General features: G+C 30.8%; 1 protein-coding gene across 1 annotated transcript in view; it reads right to left on the bottom strand.

Annotated features, from left to right (window-relative positions):
* The window catches only part of LOC132747809 (cAMP-specific 3',5'-cyclic phosphodiesterase, isoforms N/G-like), an 82,187-nt gene extending 56,106 nt beyond the window's left edge, over nt 1-26,081 (bottom strand). Inside the window, exons 1-2 of the transcript XR_009628165.1 lie at nt 25,591-26,081; nt 20,950-21,556 (exon numbers count right to left, since the gene is read on the bottom strand). The gene's annotated coding sequence lies outside the window, so the exon portion shown is untranslated. The remainder of the gene's footprint in view (nt 1-20,949; nt 21,557-25,590) is intronic.
* Nucleotides 26,082-26,471: the final 390 nt, after the last annotated feature.

Here is a 26,471-nt window from a genome sequence, read left to right as displayed (position 1 = left end):
AAGTTGAACTACTCCTTGTATCAGATAAAAACTACCATTAATCACTGTAAAATCATGAATGTCAAGACCCTCTCTTCATAAGCTTTACTTTTCCAAGTATCATATTATGAAGTAAAACTTTAATTGAATCTGCAATACTTCACTGATTTGAATTTTCAACATCTTATAATTAAGGGACTTAATTAGTATAACAGACTTTAAATTCAACTTTGCAGTATCACCTATATATAATATAATACCTCTACTACATGACTAACACAGTTAAGGGCTCAAACATTTTGCATATTCTGACCTATTTTGTAATTTTCAAAGATTTAAAACGCAGTCTGCAATGTGTAAATTACTGACTTTGTTTACTTGACAATATTCTATTTTTTTGATACATTAATAGAATTTCATGAAAATTAGCATAAATCTGGGGCCATGCTGCTTTAAGGGGGTCAGTTTTAAACCTCACAGTATATTTTTTGCATTAACCTCTTAACATGCTAGAGGCAACAGATTCCATCCATGTGAGCAGTGCAGACTTTAAATCACAGCCACCTGATCATTGTCTGCACTGTTCCCTATACAGTAAGTGCATATAGCATTTTGAAATTTTAATTATATTCTCCAGGTTTCATCCTGATTGAAAGATGGACAAGTCCATTTTATACATTGAGCATTGTAAAGGTTAATGTAATAATATACCGTAACACTAAATATAAAGAATAAACTCAACTGTTTTAAGGTAAAAATATTTATGTACATGTACCTTTGATCTAAATATTTAGTACATAAAAACAAGCTAGCTTCAACATTTATTATGCAAAATAAACTCTACAATTTTAATAAAATTACCTAATAGAAGGCACAGAATGCCTGTATGTAATCAAGTTTTGTCGAAGGAAAATTTCCGAACCGCTTCGTTCTCTTTTTATTCTATTATTCATCGTGGAAGAATCAAATTCTACATGGCGATGTTTACTCCGTAACAACATTTCCTTAATTTCTACTTTCTCCTTATATTCCCTGTACATCTTACACTGTTTAAACCATTCACATTATTAATTAAAAAAAATATATATCCCTTAAACCTAGTATCATCAAATATCCTTTACAAGCAAATAGTATGTATATCTTACGATTTCTTTAAAAAAAATTCACATATCACAATTACGATATACGTTTTCTTTAAAAAAAAATTCACATATCACAAAACCTTTCCAAAGCCGAGTCTACGCTTTTGGCATTTTTGGTAAAACTGTAATTAGCTAAGGTTTGACAGCTTAACCTTATGTATATGCCATGTAATAGACCAAGCATCGAAACTCTTTCTTTCCGAAATTATAGCGCATTCATACCTTTTGAAATATCTCCATGAAAAGTGATTGAAAAAAAAATCTGGTGGAAGAAGATAAACTATAATCCAGTTTGGCCATTCATCCCTCCCCAAAAAGTAATCGTGCTAAGTATGTAATTGAAAAAGTGCTTTAAATAAAAGATGAACACCCAAAGAATAAATACTGAATGCAAATGATCCGAATTTATTCCGCCCTTTCAATTAAAAAAAGAAATCCGAGGTTAAATTCTGATTTAAAATGATAGTAAAAAGATTTCATTTCAATCTTCACGATAAAAGCAAATAAACATTTAAATGAAAGTGTGTGTTTTTTTTTATTATTATAAGTTTCAAACCATTCACTCTGTTTCACGCACATTTATTTGTATCTGTTTCAAATATGTAAACAAATATATCAACTTTTATTTCCAACATCTTAACACTTTTGTATTATCTTAAACTATAAACACTTGCATATCAAGAGTTGACATAAACTGTCGATTTTTATAATCTATATACAAGTATAGGTAGTTATTAATGAAATAGAATTGATTTTCGTCCATTATTCTCTCCCCCTCTTCAAAGTTTTTTATTTACACTCAATAAATATTTTCTTTATAAACTTCAAATTCAAATTTTTAGATACATCAATTTTTTCAGTGTGACTGGGTTATAGAATATTAAAAATCATTAGAAAATGAAAGCATTTTATTTACTGATGTCTGTTGAATGGCATATTGGAAATAAATAATTCAACTTCACATTATTCAATAAAAAATATTACCCAATTTATCAGACTTTGAAGTAGAACCATTAGAAAACATTCAATTCAGTTTGTCTTGTTTATGTCTGAACCTTGAACTTCTGTTATGAACTGCATCTATTTTGAACCAAACTTCCTTACCTTTTCAGCGTTAGAATAATTTATCACATACCTGTGTTACATTTGCGACTCATTTTTTTTGTCAGGACTGTGCGGATATTTATATGTGATGTCATTTGCAATATCATACAAACAAAGCTTAAAGACAATGTAATATAAACACATCAACCAAAAAAGTGATTCTTTTTTTTTTACTGTAAAGTGACTATACAACAATTATTATTTTTGGTATCTGATAAATAAAATATTATATTCATGCAGTTTCATTGCTAAATTTATATAACTTGTTGGATAAAACTCCTGATTCTAACCAAAGTCAGGTCTTTTGCTAATTAATTTAACTTCTGATTGTGAACTATGAAACACAACCCAATATTAGAATGCAGCTGATACCTTTTTTAGTGTCAAAACCCACAGAAAAGACTGAATATTCTTGCTTTACAGTGAAATACCTATTCAAGTTCATAGCTTAAATTAAGGGAAGTAAATCTGGCACCCCTGTGTATAAAAAGGGGAAGCAACTATATACATATTTTAAATAGTTATGGTGGAATAATGCAGTGGCTGAACTGTACTCTGGTAAATTCAATATGGTTTACTGCCGTGATCTGGAGTGAAAACTACCAACACTACAAAAAACAATTTTGTATCATTTCTGTGAGAAAAAAAATGGAGAGGAAAAAAAAAGTGCTGTATAACAAATAAAAAAGATATAGCATGCCATGATATTATACTATGTAGAAATTACCTACAGCAATTACGTTTCAATCAATTATGTGATTATTGTGAAGACTAGACAGAACATGAAAGTGACTCGGGGAATTTTGTCTTTCAGATAATTACATGACGCATGTGTCAGTTACTGGCTCACTAAAATGTCAACATCATTAGATAGAACAGAAATCACTCGAAAGACCGACACAACTACGTCACTGCTACCGCTTTTTAGAGAACAAAAACGTAAAAGATATTCGATAAAAAAAATCAGCTGTGCCGTACTTCGCCATAGAGCTTAACTAATTATAGGATTTTGATTCAAAGAGTTAATGCCTGAGAAAAAAAATTCTTGCATCATGTAAATATTTTAGGGAAAGAAAACTTCGAAGATATTCAAATAAGATTAAATCATAAATGCTGTACTTAAATTCTATGCAAGAAATTAACAAATTATTGTCTAGAATTTTGTCTCATTAAGAAACAGATGGCCAATGATTTTTTTTTTTTAAACAAGAACAAATTCTAAAACAATACATGAAATGTTTTTGTTTTTTTTTCAAAGAAGAACAAATTCTAAAACAATACATCATTTCTTTAAACAGTCACTGAGGTATGAATATTCATTAAAAATTATTTTAACTGTCAATTATGCACATTCTTATTTTCTATAGAAATCTGGAAATATTCTATATTTAGTATTGTGAATGAATTCAATGATCAGGCCTAATATCTCTAAATATAGATTACACATGTTCATAAAAAAATGATGTGTGAAATGAAGTTTTTCAACAAATTAACATAAATTGCATTTTGAGTTCTGGGTCAAATAATGAAGAACTATGGTCATAAACAGTAATGACCTTTGACCCCTCAGTTGAGGTGGAGATATACTAACAAATAGGCCTTTGCTGTCAAAGTAAACTTTTGACTTTCTAGCCTAATATAGCTGAAAGAAAGTCATACCTAGAATCTAGCCAATCAGTATATTACCATTCAAATATCTTTTACTTAAAAAATAAAATAAATCAGTAACGATTTTTGCTTCTGTTTAATGAAAATGTTTGATTGGTCAATAAACTGACACTACGTCACACAATCGGAGTATCAATTAGACGTTCTTTAACATGCCATATTTAGTTGGTAAACCTAATTTAAAGGGTCCATTAAGGCTGGGGTGATTTTTTTCTTTTGTTTAAAGGTCGCGTTGTAGGGATTGTTACTTGTGACCTAAGGGTTTAGAACGAAAAGGAATCAACTGGCAGGGCAATTAGTCCGGGAAATAATAGAAACTGTGATCCCCCTTAAATCAATTTAGACATGCAAAACTTATGTCTAGAGAAAATCTGAAAATAAGAAAATCCTGTCTTGCAAATTGCTTGATAAGAATAGATTTTGTAGCTAGTAGCTAATAGACACTCCTCTGACCACTTTTAGGTACCATACCAATTCTAATTTAGATAATATATATAAGCCAAAACAGATATAAAAGTTTGTATAAATGACAGCAAAATATTTTGAAAACAAAAGAATTATTTTTTTCAATTTTATTTCAAATTTTTCTTATCTTGTTTTACAGAACAGTTTCATTCTTTTTTAAAACCTTTAAATTAAAAAAAAAACAAATTTAACCGTCAATCATAAAAAAATGTTGGAAATCTGAAGACAAAACAAGGAAATTTTCCGTTTAGACAGTTTCCCCGGGCCCATTCTCCCGTGGCTTGGGCTGAAAGGGAAAAGGGGGATAACTATGTTTAAAAAAAAAACTTTGAATATGGAAACTATTAGTTCATGCATTTTTAAAATAATCACAGAGAAAGTGGGGTTCATTTCCCTAAGGAGGGTTTTTCATAAAAAAAACTTAAACAAAATAAAACACCAAATTCAGGGTTTAGAAAAAATAGCTCTCCCTTTTTCTTTAATTTGTCAAGGGTAACCCCAAAATTTCAGTACTAACAAAGACTTCAGTACATGTAACACATTTTCTAAGCAACTTGAAATAGGAAAACGGAGACAAACTGATCCGGAAATAATATATTACATAGACTGTTTTCACACCATTATAATTCCCGATGAATTGCGATCAACTCCTGGGAGTACCAGTGTCAATTTCATAAACAAACAAAAAACAAACGAAAAAAACAACTGCATCACTTACTTCTCGTCTGGGAAAAGTGTTTCACCAATAATTGAAAAATCTTTAAAGCTTTGTTCTACAAAGGTAACATCTAAAAGAACATAAAGCCAAAGGATGTTGATGATGCAAAACACTGTGAAGTAATAGTCATTATATTAGTATATATCTTATACAAATGGATTCAACAGGAACAAGTGTAACTATTAAGTCAATGACTTAAGCATATGATCTTAATAAACTGACACAGTTTTCGTTACTATAGTGATCAATATTCCTATTTTTTACTATTTACCTAAAATTATTTATAACTTTAAACAACTTCATAATTTTTTTCCCCAAATTAATGGGCTTGCCCTGCTTTGAATTTGGAACAGTCCATTCAAAGTTTAAGGGATTTTATTATCAATATATAAAAAGATAGCTACCAACAGTATTGAGTGCAGTAAGACTGCATGGAAGTGCATAAATATGTCTTTACAACATACAACATTATTTTTTCCCAAAGTATAGGTTTCCACTACATTTTACAACTGTAGAGCAACACCTCTAAGCAACAACCAAACTATTTGTGGCCTTTGCCACCAGTGCCACCTATGCCGCCAGTGAGACAGGCCAGGCTTTGATCTTCAAAGGGCTGCTTTGCAGAGTTTATACAGTATTTTGTATTGCTTTACACCATTAATTATTCAATTTATAAAATAATATTATTTAGAAAGTTCAGTTAAAACAAAATTTAAGCTTGTCTGATTTTTTTTTAAAAATCATTGACACTGTCTTATTTAATGTCTATTAACTATCAAAGAATTAATTTCCTGAAAAGTACAAAATTTAATATTCAACAAACAAACAAAATGTTGAATCCTTGAATATTTTTGTATGCTATTTAGAGCTATAAATATGTTTTGCCAAACTTGCTCAAATACTGGTACTAAGACAGAATTGTGTTGGTGAAAGGCCAAATATTCTACCCATTCAGTGTAATTAGGCCTTTTTGCACTCACACAGCAAGTACTGAACAAGATATTATATTTTATGCCCCTTGCTCACAAATTTTGCCACATTTTTTCGGCGTAGCTGTATTAAAATGGATTTTGACCTAGATTTGTAACAAATGAAATTGTTAGTTACAAAATCTTCAGCTAAAAGAGGGTGTTTTTCATTGGTGGAAAGACTGGCTGTTATGAAATTTAAGGACAAATTCGTAATCTTTAGTTTACTTGTCTCTAAGAATAAAGTTGTATTAAAAATATTTATAACAATCGTAAACTAAATATCACAACGTTATGACCAAAACAAAAGATATATCAAAATACAAAAATATACAGTACATATGATTTTATGTACAATTTATTTGTTGATAATTATTAACAACAAACCCAACTTTTTGTTTTTCAGCCTTGACTTAAACATTCGATTACTACTTCACTCGTACTTTATTTGCCGTAGCTTTTCTGTTTTCTATGAAAATGAAAGATATTTTTGATCAACAAAAAGATTCTCCAGAGCTGATATGAACTGCGAAAAATTAATATATTTAAAATGCAACATAATCATAAAGAATCGCAAAAATACTTTAAGTATTATTTTTTTGTGCGTAATAAATAACAAATTAATTTATTCATAGTTATTCGGCGTTTGTTTACAACCGGTAGGTAAATTTACCGAAATACACCCCAATTGACTACCACAATCTGAAAACTGTCTCACTTGATAATCAGTGTCATTGATGGGTTATACAAAACTGAGTTTAGTACTTATTATAAGATAATTAGATATATTTCTGTTTATATGGAACAAAATTTATATTTTACATTCCACATTTTAAATAAATTGTAAAATATAACCTGTATAGGTGTACGACACGTAGCCATGCCAGTAGGCTTAAACTAGTACCTCCACCTCATACCCCTAGTATATAATACAAAATACTAGTCAAGCTGTGCAATTTTTAATAGAAATCCTTTTTTTTATAAAATACATAATTATAACTTTTCCTAGAAAGGTTATGTTTAACTTTTGATTTAAGTCTTCAATTATTCATTTTTCATTGCCAGATAGATAAGAAGGCATTATAAATAGTATAGTTCAGAGTTGATATGTTCCATTGATTGTTTATTACAGTTTGTATTCTTTCATAAATAAAAGATATAAACAACAAAAGATTTTGGTGTTATTATCATGACCTAATAATTGCAGCATTTTATGCACAGAAGTGCTTTTACAAAATGAAGGTCAGATACATATAAGTTAATATTATTTAACAATAAAATTCAAGTTGTCAGCTGATTGTGGCCTTTGCAGTCTCTAAAATTTGGTAGTGTGGTTGGTTATTATCTGGTATTGACTTTGAAACCAGTAGTCAAAAGTCACGGTGACAAAAAAGCTTCTAGCATCTATAATAACATGACTAATTTGTTGACATATATAGGAGCATACATGTTTCAGCTAAGTTTAGACAACTGTCATAGATTATACTAGTAAACCACCAAATATATTTCAATTTAGACATTTATATTATTATAAAGTATAAATATCATTAATTTTGAAAATATTCTAAAGCTATGAGACATTTTGCACTGAATTTACGCCGATTATCTTTTTTAAAGATATTTCTTGTTTCTGCTCCTTCCATTTGTTTGTCTCTCTATATAATAACTTTAACTTTTACATTGACATTTTCATATTTTTACATAGAGCTCTACTTAAAACTATTCCAGTATTAAAATATGACCTTGACCCTTATTTGACCTTGATTCAAGTATTAAAATATGACATTGACCCTTATTTTACCTTGATATTCAGTGTAATTAGGCCTTTTTGCACTCACACAGCAAGTACTGAACAAGATATTATATTTTATGCCCCTTGATCACAAATTTTGCCACATATTTCTGCTCCTTCCATTTCTTTGTCTCTCTACATATAACTTTAACTTTTACATTGACATTTTCATATTTTTACATAGAGCTCTACTTAAAACTATTCCAGTATTAAAATATGACCTTGACCCTTATTTGACCTTGATTCAAGTATTAAAATATGACATTGACCCTTATTTGACCTTGATATTCAGTGTAATTAGGCCTTTTTGCACTCACACAGCAAGTACTGAACAAGATATTATATTTTATGCCCCTTGCTCACAAATTTTGCCACACTTTTTCTGCTCCTTCCATTTGTTTGTCTCTCGATATAATAACTTTAACTTTTACATTGACATTTCATATTTTTACATAGAGCTCTACTTAAAACTGACCTTGACCCTTATTTGACCTTGATTCAAGTATTAAAATATGACCTTGACCCTTATTTGACCTTGATTCAAGTATTAAAATATGACACTGACCCTTATTTGACCTTGATATTCGAAATGTCATTTTCAAAATTTAGAAAGTGACATTTTAATATCTTATATACTGATGTGGACAGGGTTATTTGTCTTATACCATCACATCTTGCTCAAGAGAAGCTTTGTAAACAAACATTGTTTCTGTTTGAAGCAATAGCTTTTGGCTTAATGTTAGCAGTTGCCTGGCTGCATGGGCAAGCCGTTGTTTCCAAGAAAACTTTCACTCATTTCTTAGTAGTGGTTAGTTGAAGGAACGGATTTAAGTGTTTCAATAAGCTTATAGCTTCTAACTAAAATAATTTTTTATAAAATATGAGATTATTTTATTGTAAACAATTGTACAGTTAGTTCAAGACCATTTTAGTAAAATTAATATTCAACGGACTCATAGTAACATATCTAGCTTTAACCAGTTTCACCAGTTCTTACCTTACTTTCTCATTTTCATATATTACCTTTTTAATCAACAGTAAAATATTATTTCATTAAAGTGTCATAATAGAAACACTGGAGGCAAGATATAATCATATCATATATGAATATTCATAATAGAATAAAAAATATCAGAATCATTAATAAACTAAAAGCTTCTTTATCGAGATTTGTCAGAAAGTAATGCAAGAACTACTGCATCTTTCGGACAGATTTTGCAACTTGGACCTGGTATTGTCACCAAATGTATTTTGTAAGCATAGCAAGAGCATTCTTTCCAGATTTTTTCAGACAAATATTGATTGAAATTTTAGTCAAATAATTGCAGTTCCCTTCATCAATTTTGAATAGTAATGAAAAATACCCCAAAATGGTGAAATATAAATGACATTATAATAAATTTCGCCAACATAGTTTATAGCACCTTTTATATGGGTGCCTACTTGTGCCTAAAATAATATGTAGAGGATAATAATTATGTGAGGTCTTCCACAGTCAGCCAGCATCAATAAAGCTGGTGGAAACAACATAATCATGACATGTACAATGTCAAATGCCACATAAAAACTAACCAATAAAAACATATTTCTTGATAAACATCATCTTAAATGAAAAACACTCATTGTCATGATTTGCCATGATTCACTATAATACCACGGGTATAAGTCAGTAATGCCTTAACTCTATGATCTTTAAGTATTAATATAAGTCAGTGTAGCACTACTTTACATTGATTACACTTTATTATAAACACAATGTAATGTTGTCCAATGCTTTAATTGAATGTGGCAATTACTATTAGTAGCTAGAGCATTTAGAGCAGGTGAGTGAACAGTAATTAACAACATCAAACAGTTCCTGTACTATCCAGGTGACATGATCAATCCATTATAATCAGTCAGCTAGGGAGAAAGTTAAATCATGTGACTCATAATCTCATAATATATCTTTGATCTTGCAATTCTCTTTTGGAAAAAAATACTATGACAACAATTCCAATGTCATGAGAGATGTTTAAACAAATGTTCATCTGAACAAAATGGTGTAATATATAATAAATATTATATATACATGTAAATACAGAAGTTGAATATTGTCATGACACATACAATACACTATAAGCATAAGACTACAATGTTTTTTTTTGTGTATTTTAAATTTTTTAGGGGAAGAGGTCCAAACCATCGATCTGCTTGAGAACAATATGGTGATACAACTTAAAGCATAATGCCTCCAAATTCATGCTAATTTTCAACAACAACAAAAATGAAAAAGTATTCAAAAGTAAAATATCAAAAACAGTAATATACACAATACAAATGGCACTTATATTCCACTTAAATTACCTAAAAGAGGTCAAAATATACAAAAGGCCCTTTAACTGTGCTCAGTTCACTCAGTAGAAACATGGTAATAAATACTGCAAAATCAGTCATTTATTACACATAACATGTAAATTATTACCTGAATCATTAATGTTTTTACATTTCAGAAAATCAAAGTGCATATTTTCTCAAGTTTGATCTTTTGAAATATTTTTTTTTTCTGGAGTCATGCAGCTTTAAAACTGCTGCACAAGTATGGTTCAATATTATAATCTACTTATAGATTCATGGACAGAAATCATTGGATTTTAGAATTCAAGTCACATATGCGGAAACCAATTTGATCTCAATGTAGAATTCAAGCTAAATTAATTGACAAATCCCACACAAGTGTTTATCAAATTAATCATATCTTCATAGAATTCTTCCACTCAGTTTCAAATCGGATTGCCACACTTTACTACCAAAAGAATATAAGAAAATCAAGTTATAAGTGCCTATAACACATGACTTTGAACCCAAAAATGGGCCAAAATAAGAAGAAGAAAGCCAAAAACAAAATAAGTAACAAAAGAATCTTCATGCTATAGGTTTATATGTTAAGAATCAATAATGCCTGAACAACCATTGACATGACACTGTGAAAAGATCTAGTGAAAGGGAGAAGTTGTAAAAGAAGCTGTGTGGAAATATTTCCCCAATAAATCTCACTTTAAAAGTGTACAGTTCTGAGAATATATGAGCCGCGTCATGACAAAACCAACGTAATGCGTTTGCGACCAGCATGGATCCAGACCAGCCTGCGCATCCGTGCAGTCTGATCAGGATCCACGCTGTTCGCTTACAAACCCTATTACAAGTAGAGAAACTGATAGCGAACAGCATGGATCCTGATCAGACTGCGCGGATGCGCAGGCTGGTCTGGATCCATGCTGGTCGCAAACCCACTATGTTGGTTTTGTCATGACGCGGCTCATATGACTTTGTAAGGTTTAGACTGTCTACAAATTAGATAATCTATATTTAAACAAGTTTTACTCCTTTCCTTTTCATTCCAACTCTTAACATATTACCAAGCTAATGAAAATATATTTAGAGAGAAAATGAAGTTTGTTAGCAATGCCATCAATATAAATTTATCAAAAATATAAAGATTGTAACAATGCCATCAAAGAAATGATATCTGTGACACAAGACTTTAACAATGTAAGCAATGAAATGACATAGGTGACATAAGTTTATAATTATGCCATTAATGAAATAAAATCAAAGATGTTCAAACTTAAAAATACCACCACTGAAATGATATCTAAGCAATGCCATCACTGGAATCAAAGAAATAAGGTTTTAGCAATGCCATCACTGGCATCAATGATGTAAGGTTTTAGTAATGTCATCACTGGCATCAAAGATGTAACGGTTTAGTAATGTCATCACTGGCATCAAAGATGTAAGGTTTTAGCAATGCCATCACTGGCATCAAAGATGTAAGGTTTTAGCAATGCCATCACTGGCATCAAAGATGTAAGGTTTTAGCATTGCCACCACTGGCAACAATGATGTAAGTGTTTAGTAATGCCATTACTGGCATCAATGATGTAAGGTTTTAGCAATTCCATCACTGACATCAAAGATGTAAGGGTTTAGTAATGCCATCAGTGGCATCAAAGATGTAAGGTTTTAGCAATGCCATCACTGGCATCAACTATGTAAGGTTTTAGTAATACCATCACTGGCATCAAAGATGTAAGGTTTTAGTAATGTCATCACTGGCATCAAAGATGTAAGGGTTTAGTAATGTCATCACTGGCATCAAAGATGTAAGGTTTTAGCAATGCCATCACTGGCATCAAAGATGTAAGGTTTTAGCAATGCCATCACTGGCATCAAAGATGTAAGGTTTTAGCAATGCCATCACTGGCATCAAAGATGTAAGGTTTTAGTAATGCCATCACTGGCATCAAAGATGTAAGGTTTTAGCAATGCCAACAATGGCATCAAAGATGTAAGGTTTTAGTAATGCCATCACTGTCATCAAAGATGTAAGGTTTTAGTAATGCCAACACTGGCATCAAAGATGTAAGATTTTAGTAATGCCATCACTGGCATCAAAGATGTAAGGTTTTAGCAATGCCATCAGTGGCATCAAAGATGTAAAGCTGCGGTCTCACTTACTCCCGGCAGTGCCCAGGACCACCCTGGTAAGTTACTGGGATGATCCGGGATGAAATTATTGTTGCAGTCACACTAACCCTGGCAGAGCTAAGGATGAAGCCGGCAAAGCTATACTTCCCGGATCATCCTGGATCACCCCTGTGATATTAAATATTTTATTCCATCCGGAGTCAAACGCCGGACATTGCCGGCAGAGTACTCAGGTAATTCCCGGTCGTACTCCAGATCACCCCAGATTTCTACCGGGGCTCTGCCGGGATGTAAGTGAGAATGTATAAAGCTTAAGGTTTTAGCAATGTCATCACTGGCATCAAAGATGTAAGGTTTTAGCAATGCCATCACTGGCATCAAAGATGTAAGGTTTTAGCAATGCCATCACTGGCATCAAAGATGTAAGGGTTTAGCAATGCCATCACTGGCATTGAAGATGTAATGAATTTATATAAAATATGTAAGATCTGAAAAATAGCATCAATGAAAAGATATCAAAGACGTAAGACTTCAGCAATGCCGTCACTTGAAGAATATCAAATATGTGACAATACCATCAATGAAATGATATCATACATGTAAGATTTAATGAAATGATATGAAATATGTAAGAATTAATGAAATGATATCAAATGTAAATATCTAATTAGGTAGACTGAGTAATGTTATCTCTCATAGACTTTTATATTATTTGTACAAATCAAGAAAATATTATAAAGCTAGCCAGTGTGCAGCTCTATAACATTTCTGAAATAAAGTTTGATGTAGCTCTGAAATTAATTAAAATCGCAGCAAATGCAAATTTCTTTCATTCATATGATACCATAAAGCCACAAAAATTTTGAATATGGCAAAAATCATCGTATTATGAGCCGTATCTAAATGACATCACACTGTGGCTTAACTTAAGATTGACGATATTCGTGATGTTTAATATTGAATGTATGTAATAAAAAGAAATACAAAATGATAATAGATATATTTATCATACAATAAGATCAAGTAAGAACCAAAAACTCGGCCAGCTCTTCTTGCAGTTTGCACTAAAATGTTAAAACAGGTATATACCCTACATGCTTTTGGAATAAAACAAACTAGTACATCATGTGGGAGAAATTAAATACATATAAAACATCAGCTTCAAGATATTGCATCAATAAACAATCTACAATATGCAATAAATGACAGCAACAAGATTGAAATATCACTCTTCCTATTTTATTACTTGCTCATTTTGTATATTATCTTAAGTGAATGAACAATATATAATGACATGATATGTGACAACTAAAAGATTGCTTTTCAATTCTTTTGCATGTAACACTGTTTGCCATTCACAATAAGATAGTCGTAACTTTCTGTAACTTTTTTTTTATTCCAGCTATCTTTAACTTTGCTAAGATAACAAACATTCTGAGAAATGTGAGGATGCTATCCTGCTAAGCTTACTGAAGGTTCTACTGAGCACCTATGGCCGCTTTTGCCGGAAATAATGCACAATGGCAGCGTTTACATTATTCCATATCATCAGTTGAAATCTGTTAAAATCAGTTGTATTTTTAGCCTTTAGCTTTTGACCCTTGGCAAAAATTGGTTGTTACCACTGGCACATTGATTTTGTTGCCTCAAATACAAAATGAAAACCCTGCAATGGGGCACCGGGGCACCCGAGGTATTCCTCAGAAAATTGACATTTAACATTTACAGTGTCAATGCAACTTAAAACATAACTTAAAGAGGAAATAAATCATTATAACATCAAAAAATCTCTCTTGAAATATAAAAATAAACATAGACAACAAAAGCATACTTATATACTGTTGCATCAATGCTTTATATTCCCATAAATAATGAACCATCTAATGATTCTGATTACTATTTACAAAACAACATAAATTGTTGACAATGTTTGTTGTCAAATAGTGACAAAAAATATTTATGCAAAAAATGAATGATATTCATATGTTGTCAGAATTGCCAGTTCTAGATACCTTGCTGTTTTCTGTAGGTCTATGATTTACACATTAAACTTCGTGATTGTATTCAACCCAAGTATTGTCTATAAAAATTTTGCTTAAAGGAGGCACATGTCAATTGAAGCTTACTTTGAATTCCATAAACAATGGTTAGTTTTAAAGTACAGCACTCATTATAAACTGTTACCCATCAAGAACTTGTCAAGAATAGAATATAAACATTTTGTAGGTAATATACTTATTGTGCAGCCACCAGTATACATGATTCTGGTCTAGGCCTAAATCTATACTGGTGGTAAAGGGTCTGAAGTAACACATAAAGTTTGAAATTCTTACATATATCCAGTGAAGCATTTAAAACAGAAATATCTAAATAAATTAATTGAATATTGATTTTTTTGTGCCATTCTAAGCCTACTAGTATATAATTTCAGCGAAAAGCATCGCAATGTTTTTTTTTTTGGTTTTTTTTTTAAAGGTTATTTTGAAACATAAAAATGATTATTTGGGAAATGATCTGAAAATTTGCACACAAGTTATTGGTCCAGACCTACATCAAATGTTGTACAAATTTTGGTAAAATATTTCCAGAAAAAAACTCGGCTGAGTCCCTTCAAGGGAAAAAATAATATTCATAAAAGGCAGAAAACAACTGCCTTTCTATAGAAATATTATCTATGGTATGCTGAACTTAATGTAGTGGAATTTAATGTGAATGTGAATGGACAAAGAATAACAAATTAATGAACATAACATTTTCATGCCAAGGCACAAGCTCACTTTCTTGCATTTAGAAGTAAAATATTATGCCCTGCAACAAAAAAAAATACACAATTATTACAAAGTTTAGGAAAAGTAAGGCAAAAATGCTGGAGGAAAAACATTCAGGAAGAAAAAAAAACATTGAGAGAGAGAGAGGGGGGGAAATGATGAAGGTAACAGTGAAGTGAACAGACTTGACTTGGCATATGAAATGTGTTTTGTTAGGGTGATCACTAATCAGTGATGGTGATTACGACTAAAGATAAGGCAGTCGGCTACATGGAATCTTCCCAATTCTATTTCAATGATACACAAAACACATACATGGAATGCAGCATAAAAGACAAACAGTTTTATTCTCAATTTAACCAAAATAACAGCATGTCAAAACGATGTTTTAGTTCTTCCTGTTACAAATGCCATTGTATATATTAGATCAGTAGACATTTTGGACAATAAACAACGTAATATATAAATACTTCACATCATCTTTACATTAAAACTTTCATTACCTATATTCAACAACTGTCACCATTACCATTATAACTTCTACTTGATCATTACTACAATTTTAAACATCATCTTTTTTATTACTTCCATCATCATTTAACATTGCTTACACCAGTTTCATCATTATATGAGCAGTATGCCTTAAATAATCATGTTTAATGTCATGAAAATTCTATAAATAATCATGTTTAATGTCATGAAAATTCCTTACATAATCATGTTTAATGTCATGAAAATTCCTTAAATAGCCATGTTTAATGTCATGAAAAGTCCTGAAATAATCATGTTTAATGTCATGAAAATTCCTGAAATAATCATGTTTAATTTCATGAAAATTCCTGAAATAATCATGTTTAATGTCATGAAAATTCCTTAAATAATCATGTTTAATGTCATGAAAATTCCTTACATAATCATGTTTAATGTCATGAAAATTCCTTAAATAATTATGTTTAATTTTTCATGAAAACTCCTTAAATAATCATGTTTAATTTCATGAAAATTCCTTACATAATCATGTTTAATTTCATGATTTTTTTTTTAAAGTTTATTGTTCAGTGAAGATACAAAGTAATTTATATATTGCGAACAGCACTAACAATCCATGTTAATGACCCAAACAGATTCAAAATAGGCAAAAATTCTAAGCCTTTACTCCCATTGGTCTTGCAGTAGAAATATGGTGAAAAAAATAACAAAAACATTCATTTACTGTATATTACTTGTACATCATTACTTTATATGTAAAAGTAAATGTTTATACTGGTACATTTTCTCAAGTTGTCTATTCTTTGATTTATTTTAGCTGATCTGGAGGCATGTGGCTTTAAAGTGACACCATCAAGATTTACTAATTCAACAAGGCCATGTGCACTTGAAAATCTTACATATTTAAAGAACCACTGACTGACATGAAAGAAATGTGAATCTCAATTAGAATCAATTTTGGTTACCATTAGTGTAATCATCACCATAATCATAATTGTCATTGCCATCATCATCATCATAAACAACATCAACATAAACAACATCATCATCATCATCATCATCATCATAAACAACATCATCATCATCAACAACATCATAATCATCATCATAACATCATAATCATTACCATCATCATCTACTTCATCATCAGAGTCTTCATCTTAGTTTACACAGAATTAATTTTAGTTTGATTGTGATGAGAGTCAAACTCTCGATAACCAACCAGTAAGCAAAGAGTGTAAAGTTTTTTGCTCTTGGAAACTAAAGCTAGCCCCGGACATGGTTTGAACCAACATTGTGAGTGAACCTTAAGATTACAAGTCTGGCATGTTAGCCCCGGACCACACGTTAATTGAACCTTAAGATTACTAGTCTGGCATGTTAGCCCCAGACATGGTTTAAACCCATACAGTAAGTGAACCTTAAGATTACTAGTGTAATATGTTAGCCCCGGACCACACGTTAATTGAACCTTAAGATTACTAGTCTGGCATGTTTGCGCCGGACATGGTTTAAACCCACATGCAAGTGAACCTTAAGATTACTAGTCTGGCATGTTTACTATTCTGCCATGTCTCCATCTTCAACATCATTATCACTCCAAACCCACCCCGACATTCATCATTAATCATAAACACCATCAAAATGACACCAGCAGCCGAAGCAGTAAAACCTCTAATTTTCCATATTTTTAACATGCTATCAAAGTTCTGTCTTGTTTACAAATTACAAAACAAATGCATCTGCAGTAACAAAAAATATTGTGCAACAGTCTGCAGTGTGATTATCCAAGTTTATTTGTTGTTTCAAGTGAAATAAAATAAACAGGCATAGATAGTTAACAGTAAAACATACACGGAAGACTAAACAATGTCACAATAGACAGCATTTTTTGACTTTCCTGCAACACAAAGACTGTTATGGAAAACAATTTTTACCTCTATGAAGGTGGTCTCGTTACTTTGTCATACAGCATGGTTATAAAAGGTGCTAGTCCAGCTTTTATTGTGACCTTTACGTCTGATCCCTTAGACTAAGCTGTGACATTGTGACAAAAATGGCCAAAAATGATTCTTTTAAAAAAGTAGAATCAAAATTATTTGCAGTAGCAGCTTGAAAATTATGTTAGGAAAAATGTTGCCTTTAAAAATAATTGTCATCTTTAATAACTGCCTTAATTGGATGCAGTTACAAAATACAATTTGTTTTATTTTATATCAAAAAGCCTTGTCAAATATCCAATTCCATTACTGTTCTGACCAGGCATATCCTTTCTGTTTTAAGTCTGGCCAGATAACCACACAAAGAAGACAAATCTCCTGACAAATTATGACTGAATCATATATCCAATTCATTTAATTTAAATTTAGTCATTTATCCTATTAATTTAATACCATGTTATAGATACAATCCAATTAAAGTTTTGTCATTTATCCTTTTAAATTAAGAATGTAATAAATACAACCCAATTATGGTTTTGTTGTTTATCCTTATAAATTAAGACTTTGTTATTATCCTATTAAATTAATAACACATAATAGATACAATCCAATTAAGGTTTCGTCATTGTCATTTATCCTTTTAAAGTAAGACTATGTTTCTATGCCATTAAATTAATACAATATAACAGATCAAATTCAATTCAGGTTTTGTAATCTAGCCAATTAAATTGAGACCATGTATTAGATCCAATTCAATTCAGGTTTTGTCACCTATCATTTGTCAGGGATCCTATTAAATTTAAAATAATTTATGACTATTAAACTAATACCATGTAATAAATCCAATTTAATTCAGGTTTTGTTATTATGCCATTGGATTCAGGTTTTGTCATGTATGTCAATAAACTAATTCCAAGTCAATTCAGGTTTTGTCATATATCCTATCAAATTAAGACTATGTATGGCTGTTGCTAATGTTGTAACAACTTGTAGCCAAACCCATTTGCACTATACTTATATGTACATTTGTTTTTGTGTTATTCATATCTTACATGTATTATATAGTTGCAATAAAATATTATTAAATTAAATTAGATTATTACTGTTAAGTTAATACTGTGAAACAGATCACCATAACCAATTCAAATAAAGGTTTTTTTATAAATCCTATTAAATTAAGGCAATGCAACATGTCCAACTAAATCAAGATTTTGTCATATATCCTATTTAATTAAGGCAATGTAACATGTCCAACTAAATCAAGGTTTTGTCATATATCCTATTTAATTAAGGCAATGTAACATGTCCAACTAAATCAAGGTTTTGTCATAATATCCTGTTTAATTAAGGCAATGTAACATGTCCAACTAAATCAAGGTTTTGTCATATATCCTATTTAATAAAGGCTATGTAACATGTCCAACTAAATCAAGGTTTTGTCATATATCCTATTTAATTAAGGCAATGTAACATGTCCAACTAAATCAAGGTTTTGTCATATATCCTATTAAATCAAAGTTGTGTTATATATCCAACCTCATAAAATTTTATCTACAGCAGAAAACAACATACCAAAAATTACATCAAAGGATCACAGTAAAGTGCATATCCAAATGTATGTTAAAGACTAGATATAGTTGAAAGTCTTTGGAAACAATTATGTCCATCCTTTACCACTTAGAAAATAAATCATCCATAAAAACTGACCACATGAAATACCCTGCTATTTTTCTTTGCAACATACTTATCATTACAAAACTTGAGTGGAATAGAGAACTTGCCACAAACTCTTATCTCAAAACCAGGCTAACTTTCCCAAAATTATGTTCAACTTTAATGATATCAAAAAAATGAAAGTAAATGCACCGAAATGTGTTACATTATGTGAAGATACATTTGATAAGAAATAATTGAAATCAAGTAGGTTTTTTTGCCATAGTGGATACAGAAAGAAGCTCTTTATTTTGAGGAAAGATGCTACAAAAAGAAGACAGGTGCAAGATAAAATAGGAAAATCGTTTGATCAGAACTTGGGTGTTTTTTTGCCCTATGAAGACAATGTTCAACGCTGTCAATAACATTAAACATTCTGTAAATGATTTTATGTAACATCTTTAAATGCCATTTATGGTGTCGTTTTTTTTCATTGATCATACAACACGGAATGAAGAAATACCACACAACTTATGAAAATACGTATCTTAGCACTTGAAAGTCACCTATTAAAATAAAATATTATTATTATGGAAGGGGTCTAAGAAATTGGTTATCAAAATAATATTTCTGTTTGAGCCAGGACATAAGTTATGAATATTTTATAACAACTATAAATCTCCAATATATAAACACACATGTACTGATAAAAAATCAATTATTTGCCTCAGAAACTAAACATGAATGTTGCTTGAAGCAGAAATTGAAAATGTTCTTAAAATTATGTGGCCAAATAGAAAACTTAACTTTTAAGCCTAAAAAGTCATCATATAATTTCAACTGTTTTACTCACTTGAAACAAATAAGAATAATTAATAGTGATTGAACATTATTATTTGTTTGAAACTTAATTATAAATACATTATAAACATTAAAAAACTGGCAATCTTAAATGTCACTATAAAGAAAGGAAGAAAACTGAAAAATTAATGTTGCACATTTGATTTCTTTTAACTTGTTCTTGGACAAACAAATGCATAACACCTTCCACTAAAAAAACAACATTTTTAGGGTTTAAAGCTTTATTTATTGCTGAATATTTGTTGTCCTGTTTTGAATTTGGAACAGTCCATTGTAAATCTTGACTGGTTTTTTTTATATCAAACAATTTAGGTGCATGGTCTTGTCAGAATGCAGGGAAATTCATGCTGGCTCAACCTGATACCCAGTGAAACACCACTAGCACCTAACCACACTTCATATCTTAAATATCTTTCAATCTGGACAAAACCATAATCATTACTAGAACAGTGAAGACCCTTTAATATCTTTCAATCTTGACAAAACCACTATTATTTTTGGGGTAGGTTTCAAAATACATAGTTACTAGAACAGTGTAGACCATGACCTAACAGCACAGAAGTGCCAGCTGATCTTGGTCTGCACTGGTCTCATTGGTAGAATCTGTTGCTTCTGACAGGCTAAGATTGAAACAAAGTTACATGTAACTGGCAAATAACATGTTAAACAATTTTATAAAAATATTTGACTACCTGACAACTGCATTCTTATGAAATGGATCACAGTCAGATTTTAGACTTACAGATGTACATGTATATGTTTCAGTATTGAGGACTTTGAATTCTTAAGATTCCAACCTATATAAAACAGTAAGGTAGTCCTAGTAACAGACAAAAGTTATTCATTTGAATAATCTTGTATGCTATTTCTTTGAATTTACAAATATTACACACTGAATTCAATCTATTTATAGAAATAAAAGTGACTCCTACCTGCTTGTGTGTTTCTTCCTACGCCTGGGTATGAGACCCATTTTCTTAAACTTTTTATAAACTGCGTTAGCTGCCATGTTGTTTCTTGTGCGAATCAAGGGGCAAATTTCAACCCCCATGTCAGCTACGCAGAACCAAGCAACAATTCCGTGCCAATTTTCGTGTTCATGTAAATACACATTCTCAAAAACAATTACACTTTTTCACTCAGGTATTTTTCCAATTTATACGTTTGCAAAGGTTAGCACTAGTTATTCCTGAACTATTTTCCAAAAGTGAAATTCCAAAAGCAGATCAAGAATTCCTTTTCTAATCTTTTGGTATTAACAATTTATTCTTGAGTATATTTCCTTTATACATTCTCCTTAAATTTCTCACAGCTACCACTGAACCATTTGTGTACTCTTCCAACGTAATACATATGTGTTTAAAACACCAAGGTAAGCTATTACTTACACCCCATATCTATAAGAAATCTCTCCCGTTCTCTCACAAGTCATCTTTTAATGCCATTTATTTTATTCTCTTGTCAAAATATGCCTGATATTTTACTGATTTTTTGTTTGTTTGTTAATTTTCTGACATGGTTAATTATCCTCATTCAAACCTGTATAAAATACATGTACAGAGATAGGAATATGATGTAGGTGATCAATTAGTAAGAAGAAACAAGCATTGACCAGTTGGTTACTGATTCTAATACACTTCCTGACAGTTTTACTAGCAGGTATATTAACATGTAGCATCATGCAAACTGACCCTCTTGTATATTTGTACTCAGACCACTGGGAAATGGGTATAATTATTTATGACCATGCATTAGTTTACGAAAACACTACTTATCTTACCACCATGAACAATCATCTACTGGTTTTTTTTTTAATTCACCATGACCTTTTGACCTTTAGAAAGGTCAGCTACAATTAGGTCATTATATTACTCAGTTGATATGGTTATATAGTATTAATTAATGAATGAACAGGTACTTAAAAGGAAATAAATAAGCTTGCAGCTAATTAATTATACATCACTAATAAGTGTTCGATAAAAATTGATCTAAATGTAAACAAAGCTATTCGAAATAGCCACTGCTTTTTCCCTTTTTGCCATTCTGGAGTTTATTATTAAGATATATTTATATATTAAGAATATGAAAACTATTTTAAACAGTAATTACTACTTGTAGTTTTCAATTAATGTTATTTTATAATATATTTTGTAATTCTACCTGTATTATTGAGCTTTTGTAAAAATTCCTTTTGCCATGGCAAATTACCAATAAATCTCCCATGGCATTTTTCCTTAAAAAATTTAATAAATAAACCCCTACTGAACTTAGTTTTAAGGCATACTTTAGGGCCCATTATGACATTTAAGATTAAAAACTCAGGATTTTTTGGAGACTTGTATTAAAAACTCAGGATTTTTTTTGAGACAACGGCAAGTGTCTGCCACGGGAAGTCCATGGCAAAATCTTTAAAGCAAGTGCAATAACTGTTTATATCCTTATAATATTGTGTAATCATTAAATTTTATTGTTCTAAAACAAAATGTCCAACCAACAAACTTGATAGAAAATTTGATGTACTGTTGATTAAAAAAGTAGGAGTTAAAGCTTAAAAAGATACTTATGAGATTAAAGATATTTATAAAGATTAACATCTGATTCATTGACTAAAAGACACTTAAAGCAGAAGATAAGTTCTAAAGAGACATATTTAAACATGATTTTGAAAAAAAAAATGTTTTTGTTCCACTGTCCACTTTAAGGATAAGGACAGATGATAATGTCAATTACCCAAAACCATGAACCCTGAGCTAAAAGGCAAGCATCTGAACCAATAAAAGACCCCCATTGTCCATTTATGCAGACATTTATACATTAACACAGAGTCAAAACATGTATATTAGCCTGTACTGAAGTAATTAGCCTTTGATAAGTAAGTGTGGAGCCAGGCCAGCCTGAACATCCAGTCTTACATTTAGGCTCTATACTGTTGCCATACTAACCTTTAAAATAACATCTTTATATCTCTAAAAGTGATAATAATCAATTTCAAAAATGAAAGCTGGACAAGTTTAATATTTAAAAGTTCAACACTTTAAGGGTACATATTTTCTTTAAAATGAATGAACTTTTATGAACCTTTCTTCTCAGGTGATCTAGAAAAGAAGCTTACTGCTTTCATACAATAATTTATTTCATTATTACAGAAATTCCACACCTAATTCAATCATAATCAACATCCTGTAAAATTTTCATACCATGTTGTATCTACTATATCGCAACAATTTGCTGTTATGTAATTTTATTTGAAAAATCATTGATGGTAATAAGTGAATCAGAATTTACTAATTATTACAGCATGTAACGTTTGGAATTCATTAAGTTTACATATAATCTGCAGTTTATTTGATGTTAATGAAGGGAAAGTATATAAAAGAGAGAACATATAGGCCAAGCACTATAATGCTGAAATGAGAGGTGTAGCAGAAGACATGTTTTAGAGTTTAGATAGTCTGTAAGAAATTGTTTTATTATTGATGCAAGAAATTGTTTTATTATTGATGCAAATGTGTGTCAAACCTCAGTAAATAAAATTTTATTATATATTTGGATACAATTTTGAACTGTTTATGATTTATCTCTCTATGACCTTCTGGAATTTACATAAATAAAATCTAAATCTAAAATCTTAAACTTCTTGATGCAAGAAAAATAATAAAACTATCTTTTATTCTTTTTTTTATATTAAAAGTAATTTCTTAGTTCCTCATTTTACTATTTCTACATGTTTTGTACTTGCAGAGATTCACCACTATATTATATCTTACATTGGTTTTAAGTCACTCTGACTGATCATTTGACTTCCCACTGGTGGAAGCAAACCTAATCCATACCACCCTAACATCTGTAATGGACATGCCCGTCTTTCTATCTGGATATAAGCATTCATGGTTCTTAAAGAGATTTTCAAAATATGTACCGAAAGAAAAGCGAACAGTACCAGTGGATCTTGCTCTGGTAACATGGGTAGATTCAATGGTCAACAGCAGGGTTAAGGCTAAGACGCCTGTCAAGCACAAGCTCTGACCACAGTAGAACCATTGTCCTTCTGTAAGATTGATAAACAAATAAAAGAATCCCGAGCCTCTTAACAAAGTGAAGGGCTAATGATTAAAAGCCAGCTACCTTAATCAGTCAGCAACAAAAGTCCTGATACAAGGGCCTGAAAATTATAAGGCATCCAGTATAACATATCCCTGCGTCTGCCAGAAGCCATCTTTAAGTGACATTTTTACATTTCATAATGCATTACACACCTTAAGAATAAATTATATGTAATGCATAAATCTTCGAACTATGTTCTTGGCAAAGTAGAATATGAAAAAAAATCAAGAAAGACATACAAAGAGGCCCATCCATCACATCAATGATGCATACAAGTAGATGTTTCATTCATTTTCACCATGATTGATGAGACTGGTAATGGTTTGAAAGGGAAAATGTGTTACTCTAGCTTTAGACAAGTGCCAAACCATGTTTTCATGCATAATCATTGAAAAGGAAATATATGATCAATACCAATCTAATGACTTTGTTAAGACATTTAGTGGTCAAGAACCGACAGTAAAATTCCATCTTTTTTCACAGAAGTAAAGTTTTATGTGACACAGATTGGGGTGTTTAGCAACTTATTACCAATAAAAATGTGGTTAAGTATGGATTATTATCTTTTTGTCAGGTAATGGCGAAGTTATGTGCATGTCAACATGCTGATTACAGTGAAAACATGATTATGTATTTCAGCCAATCAAATAAGCTTATAGTAGGGTTTGACTCTGGGAGAGGCAAATAAGTTAAGGTTAGAAACATTGGGATTTTTGTTTTTTGTCAAAGATCGACAGAAATCAAGAGAGCTTGGCAGCTGGTTGTTGAGATTATATACATGAAAGCATGAGTAGGTTAACAGCTCCTTGACATATAAATATAGTATACCTAGAAAGGCCAGAAACTGTCATGTCAATGTAATTTTTTTTAAATGGAATCTATACAGTGAAGAATTTCTTTTTTCTGCTATCATATATGGTCTTGGAAGCAGTGGCTTTATCAAACATTTTTAACTCTTACCTGCAACAAAAACATGTGACCTTGACCTTACCATACATAAAAGATTGTTTCTATATTGATGCTAACGCATATTGCCATGAGCACTGACGAGGCTCAATGGCTTTTTGGATGATTTTAAGTAAAATATCAAACTATATAATTATAATGATTAGGTCATTCTGTATATTTTGAATAAACAAATGATAATTATCTATTCCTTTTGTAACAACATGTATACAATTTAATGTAAGTCAACCAAAACTTGCGATTGGATCTTTGGTTTCTGCAAGGTTGCTATTATTATAACACACATTAAAATCTGACCAATTTGTCTCTAAATTGGTAATGTTGGTCATAAGTGGTGAAACATTGATAATTAAAACAAAACCATCTGACACATAAATTACCCTTCACACTTCTGGAGTTGTGCTTTTAATTTCAAACAACAAGTTTTGGTGTTTCCAAGAATGGATAAACCATAATACATTACTAGATACTTCGGTTCAAAGTGATATATGCTGTACATTGACCTTTAAAGAAAGATTTCCAGCACTTTTGTTATGGAGAGAAGCATGAATTTATGGTAAGATTCTCTCCTCAAATACTCCTGGGAAATAAAACTAATTCAAAAATCACTTTTTCTCCATCTTGGTAATGCCATTAATAGTAACATCACACATGTATGTAAATATATATATTTTTTCTCCCACCCTTTTTCTCAGTGCTAACTTCAGAATATTTAATATTCATATAATCCACTATTTTTTGTACCCCACTCAGTAAATCCAGAATATCACAATTACATCATGTCTTGTATACACATATTTGATTTTCCCTCTGATTTTATCAAATACAAACGTGTGATCTAAAACACTATTCAATTATATCTAATCAATATCTTGTTTGTTTTTTTTCCACCATTTTCCATATTAACGAAAAAGAAAAAATGATTTACTGCTCTATAATGTATCTTTACATATACCACACAGCTGTTTCCACATTGAAAGCACACAGAGGAGAAAATATGTTTCAATACTGAATATTTTCATTTGATAAAAAGATTCCTCGGTGGCTTCGGGAATTAGCAGTCTTCTATAACATAGTATGGAGAAGTTTTGGAGAACTTTCAGTGCATTTGAGAAATTTGTATTAAGTCCTTGGAATGATTTATGAGATTGCCAAGGGAATCCGATAAATTGAGATTTAGCAAAAGATTTTTTTTGGGGAAAAAGAAGTTTAACTATCCTAAATCATTGTTGTTTTTTTTCTTTTTAGAATTGAGGGAAATGGCAGCTATAGGTTAGCTGAAGGAACACTTTCCTTGTATCTGTCCTCATCATTTTTTTTCAGTAAGAAAATTTTCTGGTTGCTTTAGCAGGCTAAGTTCAGACTGCACAATATCTATTATCTA

Source organism: Ruditapes philippinarum, unplaced genomic scaffold (genome assembly GCF_026571515.1).
Source record: "Ruditapes philippinarum isolate M1 unplaced genomic scaffold, ASM2657151v2 ctg3223_1_1_1_1, whole genome shotgun sequence".
Lineage (NCBI taxonomy): Eukaryota > Metazoa > Mollusca > Bivalvia > Venerida > Veneridae > Ruditapes > Ruditapes philippinarum.
This window is presented reverse-complemented; position numbering and strand designations above follow the sequence as displayed.